At 37.9% G+C, this 10,000-nt stretch overlaps 1 protein-coding gene across 1 annotated transcript in view; it reads right to left on the reverse strand.

Moving 5' to 3' along the window:
• The window catches only part of POLA1 (DNA polymerase alpha 1, catalytic subunit), a 183,477-nt gene that overhangs the window by 45,403 nt on the left and 128,074 nt on the right, over positions 1-10,000 (reverse strand).

Raw genomic sequence — 10,000 nt, forward strand, 5'->3', positions numbered from 1 at the left:
ATTATCTTCATTTTAAACAAAACCTAAAGTGAATACCAATTAATAACAACATACTAATGAGCATCTGCTGTGATGAAATTGAATATGAATGTGCTGCAAATTTCGGGTAATTTATTTTTTCGGGGAAGTGCCACTGGTCTCAATCTACTGCTAGAAGATTGTATAGACTGTACACATCTTCCATCATGTCTCTTATGTGCAGCAACTTTTTATTTTCAAAAAAAGGGACATACTTCAACTTTGTGGATGTTTATATATCCAAAGGCTATCCATGCTAAAATGATTTCAAGGCAATAAACTACTGTGTCATGTTTTATACACCTCACATATTCTTTTAGCAAACCCAGGGAAGCTGCATTGCACACAACCCCTATTCACCAGCAGATTCTAAAGGCAGATGCTCCTGCATGGCAAGAGCTCACGAAGTGTGAATTCATGTTACACTAAACACTCAGTGTGAGTGCTCCCTGCCTCATGCTGATCTATACTGAAGTCTGGTCTTCTTGTACATCACAAAGCCTGGTTAAAACACAGTGCTGGTCTAAGTCAAATAGGCTGAAATCAAGTGCACACCACTTTCACTTAATTCCATTAAAAACAAGAGGAGTTTGGTCACCATTTTTCCTAACAGAAGCCTTGGAAATAAAGTAAATAGAGAGGGGTTGTATGTATGTGGTTTCCTTCTTAACCCTCCTAACTGTCCACCTCTTCAATCAATATTGGGTTTTTTTAGTGATTTTGACTTACACAGTCCATTAAAGTAGTAAAAGAAAACCAAAATGGGCATAGTAGAATTTAGATGTGATGAAATTTCCCCTAGTAGTTATGTTAACTTGGACTGTATGACAAAAGAAGAGATACTTTCATGTACGTGCAGGAGTCAATGAAGAGGAAAAAAAGCCCAGCAGAGGACTGGACACTCTTGCACATTATGAGGTTTGGGTTTTTTTCCATTAAGTAATTGAAATGAAGAAAGCTTTTCCTGTGTTAAGTCCTGTCTAGCAGTTAATGAGAACATTAAAAGCCCTGCTCCTCTTCCTTGGAGATACGCTGCTTTTTAAACAAAGACTCCATGTTATCTATGCTTAACAAACAGCTTCTCATTTTAATGGGATGCAACCCTCTCCTCTGATGCTGGTCTTGTGTGTGCACTACAGCTCATCTGAACATGCAGTAAGTCACACCCAACTCACTAACCCAGCCAAAATTACTCACCTCTTTTCTAATCTGGCAGAAAACTAACCCCCAAATTCAACTGCCGCCCCATGTGGTCAACAGCTGGCACAAGGTGAAACAGAAAACTGCACAGCAGCTGATGTGAACAAGCCAAAATAGCTGCTGCTATTAAGGGAAGACAGGATGTTTCCTGCTTTTAGTTTTGGGCTTGAGTTCTGCCTTGCATCCAGCACTCAAACTCATCTGAGCAGCACAATTATCACACCTGGCAGTGAAACACAAGTCTTCCTTAAGAATCACTCTTTTTCTGATGTGTGGGAATCACTTGCCTCACATACCTTCAGTATACACCTGTCATTGCAAGTGTTCTTCACTTGGAAATTCTCAGCATCAATATGTTTATGACTAATTTTTGATATTACTAATATTTAATAGAATTATACACGACACAAGAACATAAAACTTGTGACTGAGCCTTTAACAAGCCAGACACTATCTGCTCTGAAGTATCTTTTTTGGTAAGAACATTATAACAGCAATTAATGACTAACAGCAATGACTAATTGTTGGATGAAGCTCTGAGCAGCCTGGTTTAGTGAAAGGCGTCCTTACCTAAGGCAGAGGGGTTGACAGTGAATAATCTTTCTCATGTTGCTCTAAAGGCTCTGAACATACACAAAATACACACAGTGGCCAACCACTGACTTACACCTGTAAGCTTAGGTTTCTGGTCAAAGGATACTTGTCACTGTTAATGACCATGGAACAGGAGGAAAAGGTACAGCAGCTGGGTTTATCAAATAATTTAAGGCTTTGCATTCTAAATCAGATGAACAAAACATATTTTTAAAAATTAACTTCATCTGTAATTTGCCTCACAGATCTGGAGGGCCTCTAGAATATTCATGTTCTCCCTCTGAAAGCAGTATCATTGTATAACTGAGGAATTTGCAAACTAATCAGTCTGAATATCCATGCTACACTGGTGCATTTTTGGATAGGGATTGTACAGAAATTCTCAAAGCGTAAGGTTTGAGGTTTTCCATACCGAACCAAACAAATGAGCTTTACTGGACATCTAATGAAAGACAGATATGGCTCTGGAACCTGACTGACCCAGCAGTACATACAAGCACGTCTACAAAACTGTATGCAACCAGAAGCATGGAACATTACTCTGGAGAATTACCACATGATTCCAAAATAAACTGTATTTTAAGAGCCTCTGATCAAGAATATTTGTACACTTCAAATAAATTTCTGCTTCAAATAAGCATCATATAGAAATTATCCTATAACATACACTCTCCTTGGTATACAAGACAAATATAATTTAAAAAATCTTCATGTTTACAATTTTAACGGAAAAGACCCAAGCACTTTCGAAGTCAGTCATGCATTTATGGATTTCTGGAATTACTTAACCCTTGATAATCTGGGATAAAAAGAAGTTAACAAAAAAGGCTTGGTGAAACAGAATTGCAAACCACCTCTGTAAAGGAAAGTTGTCATTTTGCCCTGGAGATAAAGCACCATGGCCAAGTATTCCCCAGCTAGCTTAAGTGTTACAGAACAAGCTACAACAGCTCCAGAGCTCTGTCTCATTCTAGAGAATGGATGGATCTTATTATGGATGTTTTATTCTAGAAAATGGATGGATCTACTCACTGAAGAGCACTCAACTGCAGTTAACTATAGGTCATCTGCTTATTCAAAAGAGGAAAAATAAACACGTGTAAGACTTTTCATCACTGAACAGAATTCTTTTAAATTTCAAGTAATTTCATATATTTCCACAAAAAATTGTAAAATTATAACACTGTTTCTAACAAACAAGAACTGAACTGTAAATATCCAGGAAATTCACCTAAAAAAAAAGATGTGCTACTACAATTGACAGAATCAAACAATCAGGACTCTGCTGAGCTGCAATCTGCATACAAGGGTAACCCTGTCCTTACTCATGGAGAATGTAGCACAATCCCCGGCTCAGGACTCACACCTCTCACAGCTGGAAAACAAATCAAGTGGGCCCCAACCCAGAAGATTATATGAAAACACCTCAAGAGGAGTAAACCCTGCCTGTAGGGAAGGAATCTACATAAGTTACCTCCCAGACCAGAACGACAGATCAACCATCTGTCAGCCACAGCCTGCCCCATGGCACAGAGAGAGAGGCCACTACCAGAGGTCTCCTGGAGGCCTCTGCAGAGTAGGTGCAGAACTGCTTTCCACCATTTTATGCAACCTGCTGACATGTTCAAGAATGGTTGTGTATTGCTAAGGATGAGTAAAATACCCCTCATTATCTTATCTGAGGCACATTTTGAGTCTTCTGTCTGTTTGCAAAAATACAGGGTGCTTGTCCTGATGTTCAGATGCAGGAAGCCAAGGGTAACAATGGAAAAAGCTGGTAGAGCAAGTGCTGCCCTCACAATCTAGGTTGTAGCAGAAGTACCAAGTTATAATCTGGAAGTAAAATATTTGTGTTTACATAAATTAGTTTAATCTAGCTCAGCGCTTGCAACCTTATTTTTATTTACTTCTTTTAGCAATAAAGTTCTTTCTCACTGATGGATACATTTTACACAAACATTTGACACTTGTCAGCTATGCAGGAGCATACACTGTAAAAGTGCAATCTGTGTAAGCAACTTGCTGTATACATATTTATTTAAATTACAATTATATTAACAAATGGGTAATGTTGGATTTCTTTTCCACAAAATAATCTATTAATATTTGTGAAAGCCTTTTTTAGCAGAATCTTGATTATCATTCAACAAGCACAAGTAAATAATTTTAAATGGTTTATTATTAAATAAACAAATAGGCTAGATACACAAGCAAATAAGCTTGTCTAAATATATTCTAGATGTAAAATAATGCATGTGAAAACAAAAGAAAAAGTATCACTTACAGTAAGGGAACAAAAAATGCTGCTTAGGATTACAGTATTCCTGTTTTCCAAGACTTCAGGAGTGGACTCCCTGAATTCTAGGTATTAGCAAGAGAGTAAAAATTTGAAAAGAGAGGTTTTTACCTTCAACTCCTAGTTTCTCATTTTTTAACAAACTATTATTTGAGCTCTCAAGTAGTTAAATAACCTGAAGCAAGGTTTGATCTGATGTCTCTGGAGCACCTCCTTAGATTTAACAGAATGGCTCTACTAAATGCTAAAGGAAAGTAATGTCACACAGATCACAAAGTACAGGACAGCATCTTTTCTGCTAAGATCGGTTGTGCACAAAGACACATCTCAATGACTTATGGGGCAACTTTCAGCTACCCAAGGGTTGAAATCAATGACAACACCTTAGGTACCAGACAACTCCACCGAGACTCCAGCCACTCCTTCCACATGTAGTCAATGTGATGGAGGATTCATCCCCACTTTCCTTTCCAGGTAAAAGATGTTATTTTCATTCTCCGTAACTCAAAATTGATTCCTCAGCAACATAACCAGCACTGCCATCAGTGCATGAACTAATTGTGATGTGTTTTAGTTTTTAAGGCCATCTTCTCTACACACATCTCTGGCATTGCCTACCAGTCTAGCAAGGTTCTGGGTGGCACAAGTTTCACCAGGCAATGCATGTTTAAACCACTGTTAAGTTTTTAGACCACTTTGAGAAAAAGCCACAGATTCTGTCCTGTTCTGCACCCTTGAAGTGGCAAATCCAAACATGAAGAGAAAGACATCAATCCTAAGATTACCCACAAGGAAAAAGTGTAAGTCCACCTAAGAACAAGGAAAGAATTAAAAACTTTTAGGTTTTTACTTTTACACTTTTTCTATCCTGGAACACAAACACACATTATTGACTAATAGAATAAAAAGCACAGTCAAAAGTCTTCTGAAGATTAATGTTTCCCTCAGGGGCTAGAATTAAGCTTGGAGTTTTTTGCCCTGGATATACACATCTATCTGGGCAGAACTCTCTGGTTGTATTAGGAGTTTTGAATGCTCACATTCAGCAAGTGAAAAAATCTTAAATTTAATCTTTCAAACTTACAATAAACTCCTACAAATAACAGAAAGGAAAACTGCATGCTTTTTCTCAGCCCTGGCACCAAAACACTAAAGCAGGTCAGGTATTCCTTTAAAAATGAACGATGTTATTTTACCAAATACAAATTATACTATTTTACCAAATACAAAGAAAGACAGAAAGTAATTTGTGTGGTTCCAAACTGGCAAAGGAAGAAGTCTCATGATAACAGGGCTTCCAGGCAAAAGTCTGTAGGAAGCTCAGGAGCAGTGTCCAAGTGAGCGTGAGCCTCACAGGGAAACCATGCATCTCCTTTACAACATTTCTGAGAAAATTCTGACCTACAAGCTGGAGAAGGAATGTGGTATAGTTATTATTAGACTTAGTACCTCCAAGTGCAAGGGATATTTTGTCTATAGGACAGAAGAAAAGCAGCTGGCTATGACTGGAAGACATAAAACACCCCAGTTTAGCAGCAGTCAGCTGGTCTGAGTAACGTATTTTTTTATTATTAGAAGAATTTTCTCATTAGACTACTACTCTTTGTCTTAGAGAAGCAGACTAACAATTTAGAACCAGTAGCATTTAATTAGAAAGATACTTCACCTTTCTGATGACAGCAACTAAAATTTTCCTAAGAAGTTCAACATATCTGACAAGAAATTGTATTAAATGCTTCAAATATTGGACTCTATCCCAGAAGAGAAATTAAAACATGTAATCAAAAAAATACATCTGAGCATGTATAACATTCTGCAACTCGAGAAGCTTCAATGAGAAGTACAACAGTACAAGACAAATATTCTCACCATAGAGAAACAATCCTAAGAGTTAAGAAGTCTTACCAGCAGCTTTTCCCACCACTCCAGCGATCAGACAGAACGTACAGGTACTTGCAGCACAAAGCTCTATAACCATTCTAGTGTGCTTCAATAGTGAGAATCCATAGCAGGTGATAAATTGATAAAGGGAAGAGTATGGACCCTGAGTGTACAAAGTCAAGCAGCTCCCTCACAGGACTTCCTCGCCTCTTTCCCAATCCTGTGACTGCAGCTACAGCCCTGCTCTAACAAGACAACCCATAAAAACAGGAGAGGGGAGCAGAGAATTTCATTAACAGGACAGACACTTCAGAAACTTTTCAGCAAGAATAAGTGACATCTGAATTTGAATGTCAGTTCTCAATCATGGTGTAATGCTTGTAAAGACATTCACTAAATTTGGACAGCTCAGATAAAACTGTTGCATTGCTCTCAGAAATGCTCATTTCTACTCAGAGGTGAACTTCACCAGACACAGCCCTCCTAAAAGAAGGAGATTAGGTCTACCAAAATTCTACAGACAAAAGGAGAAACTGGAGACTTTGTCACATATTGCCAACATTTGCATTAGAATAAACATCACCACCATTTACCTTCATACCCACAAAAAGCAGCCCAATCACAAGAACATACATGTTAATTTTTCTAGCAACATAGAAAATAATCTGTAAGGATTCGGTCCTCCTCATCTAAGTAACTTATCTGCACTCCCAATCTCTGCACACTGAATTTCATCCTCTGAGCAACCACCTTGTTTTTCAGCAGACACCAAACAGGCCCATCGTGAGACTGCACAGTGACGTCCTTTGCCTCTTTGGGAATACACAATTTTAGATGCCAGCTAAATCTGCCTTGTGAAAGAATAAAAGTAGAGAGAGAAGCTAGATTTCAGTAACCCTAAAAAGCAGCTAAGCAGTTTGCCTGTCATGATATGTCGTTTAGAGAAATTCATAACTGATCCAACAGAATAAAAGCATTACTAGGCATGATGCTGGCTCTCCCTGGAGCTTCTCCTTCACACACCGCTTAGAGTGTTGATGCTGCAGCAGAGACCCTCTAGAGAACTCGTGTTGCTGTCATCACAGTGCTCAGTGCACAGCCATTTTGGCCATTCCACACTTAAATGCATCTCCAAATCTTTCCCATTTAAAACAGAAGTGTCTTATACCATATAAAAAGCTTGTAGGAGGCAAAACACAAGGAATCTCAGAGGGAACAAATTAGGAATAATTAAGACATGTAAATTGTTAAGCTAGTAAAGTTGTATTTCTGAGAGTTAAAATACAGCCAAATGAAAAAATCAACCTGAAATTTAGGACCAGGGAAAATAGTCATAAATGCATGCAATAAAAATGTCAATCATGTAATTTAAAATTACAGTAAGGCTGGAAAAAAGTGACCTTATCCTTTAGTGTATCATGCAGCACCCCAGTGCCCAAATTACAGGGAATAAAAAGATGAAGAGGACATTCTCTTTGAGTAGAGAAAGAACAGACTGCCCAGAGAAGCTGCTCTCAGAGGATTTAGTAACAGTACTCTAAAAAAGTAAATTGAAAAATGTATTTAGAAAAGTAAACTGAAAAACTTTGGCCAAGAGAAAGTTAGATTGCCTAATTAGCCATCTTTATAAGCTAGACAGAACCACAGGAGCACCCAATAAAATACACTTACTGCAAATTATTGCTATTGTTCTATACTCTTATAACTTTATCCTTACAAAATTATGATTTTAACATAGTTATTCTTAAATCTTATACAATTAAAAGCTCACTCCAATTCTGCACAGCAAGGCAGCTGATTTCCACAGGTGTGGCAAGTCTGCCACACGAACAGCAGCCTGCTGATGCTGAGGCTGGGTCTGTAACACACATCAGGGCAGGTGAGAGTGCACCTGAATCAATACCAAAAGAATTATTCAGAAATACCACAGTTCCCCTTCAGCTGTCCACAAGGGAAGTCTTTAGGACTTTTCAGCTTCATGATAAAACCAAGACTGTTGCTAGTAGGGGTGCATAGATGTCAAAGACAATATAGCCAAATATAGCCAGTTGGGAAAGTTTAGTATTACCCTCAATCTTACAGCTTTTACAGCAGACGCTTTTTTTCACTGTCTTTTCATTACAGCCTTTCATCTTTATTCACCAAATTTATATATCCCACTCAATTTTATCTTCATTCCACTGTATAATTCTGCAATGGAAATTGTCTCTTGAAAGGATGTCATCTTTAATACATTGTTTCTTCACAAGGCTTCAAGACTGTATTATCTACATTAGGTAATCAATAACTTTTTGTTCAGTGATACACTGAATGTATTCAGTCCAGAACTGTCAATTCTCCTGTTAAGGTTTACACAAGTACAAGGGAAAACTGCAAGCTCAATTTTTTTTTTTTTCCAAAAGGCTGGGGGAGTAGTGGATTTTAAAAAAAGTATTTGTGTAGAAAACAATAACTTTATACATATACTACAACTAACCAGAGGAGCTGTCTCAAGCAAAAAATTAATTTTTATACTAGCTAGCTCATTCTTTGGAGCATCTATGTATTTCAACATTTGGGATAAGAAATGGAGCTGAAAGCTGACTGGAAGACACAAATTAGGTTAGATAACAACAACCTTGTGTAGAAGCAGGAAAGCAGCCAAACCTCATCCTATTTATTATCCATGCCAACAGGCTGTTTTGTTAGGTGAGGATTTTTGAGTGGTATTCAGCAAGGGGAAGAGCATTCCAGCCTTCTCAACCTTATAGTGAGCACTCATCTGCATTATGCACTAGCTGGAACCTCTGAGCTTTTTTAACAAGATCAGCCATGCAAAAATCTAGACAGCAGGATTAGAGCACTGATGAACAGTAAAATAAAAAATTGAGAAAATGGCAGCATTTTCTTATCCATGTGGAAGTACTGAAAGGTATTCTCTCTATTTCTTTCTATTCAACAAATTCTTTCTATTCAACAAATCATCTATGTCATGAAAACTGAGTAACCAAATGCAGATCATGCCTCTTAAAGCAAGAAATTTAAGTACTTCTGTCAATACATCCAACTCACAAGAAACAGGAGATAACCTATAGAGCAGAAAAGCATTTCCCTACATATCTCATCACAGGGTTATCAAAGAACCTAAAGGTTTTCACAGAGTTGTGCAAGTTCTCAAAAGGAGTTTTGGATTAATGAGACAGAACATGAACATTACAGTTCTGTCTAGCGCCATGTAAGTAAACAAGACAGCCTATTCTTCAGCTCAAATTATGCTGGAAGTTTCACATAGCACCATAACTGTTTTATCAAAATCTGTTAAAAACTTTTCCACAAAGAAAAAATAAGACCAAAAAACCCGTTTTATGATGAAAACTGTTACAAGTTAGTTCCAAGAACACAGCTTTAACAAATGCTGTTTCTTAGCTTCTGTAACTTTGCCCAATTTCTTATGCTCTAGAAGGAATGTCATTAGCTGTACCATCAAAACATCAGGAAATCCAAAATGGTGGTGAATTAACTTCTTCACACTTCATGAAACGCCCTCCCATGTAACAACCAACTCCATAGGAAGTATTCTGATTAGAAGGTAATTTTTCTGTACTAGCCCTTCTCACTTTGTTCTACAATCATTCTCAATTGTTCACTCTTGAACTATACTCCTAGTCAGTTTCTGCACAAGAGATCAACCAAACCCAAAAGATTCTAAGGAGTTCCTCATGCTGGACCCATCCTTAGAAGGGAATAAAGTGTTATCTTTCAGAGGAAATGAAGGTGGCTAACAGCCATGAAAGGTCCTGTGGGCACCTTCTGTTAAATTCTGGTGGTTTACCCTCAGTATCCCAGCCAAATTAACTTCACTGGAATAAAATTTGCTCAAATGTCTCCAGCTCCCTTTGATGCTGTGTTCTCCAGCTCTCGCTCCCAGCTGCCACGTGATGTTTCTCTAGGTTGTTAAACAGCTGCTGTGTTCAATCTTTGAGGTAGCTGCACTTCAGTGATAAAGTGAACCTATATATAGTTTGTAAATCC

This window comes from Passer domesticus, chromosome 2 (genome assembly GCF_036417665.1).
Source record: "Passer domesticus isolate bPasDom1 chromosome 2, bPasDom1.hap1, whole genome shotgun sequence".
Lineage (NCBI taxonomy): Eukaryota > Metazoa > Chordata > Aves > Passeriformes > Passeridae > Passer > Passer domesticus.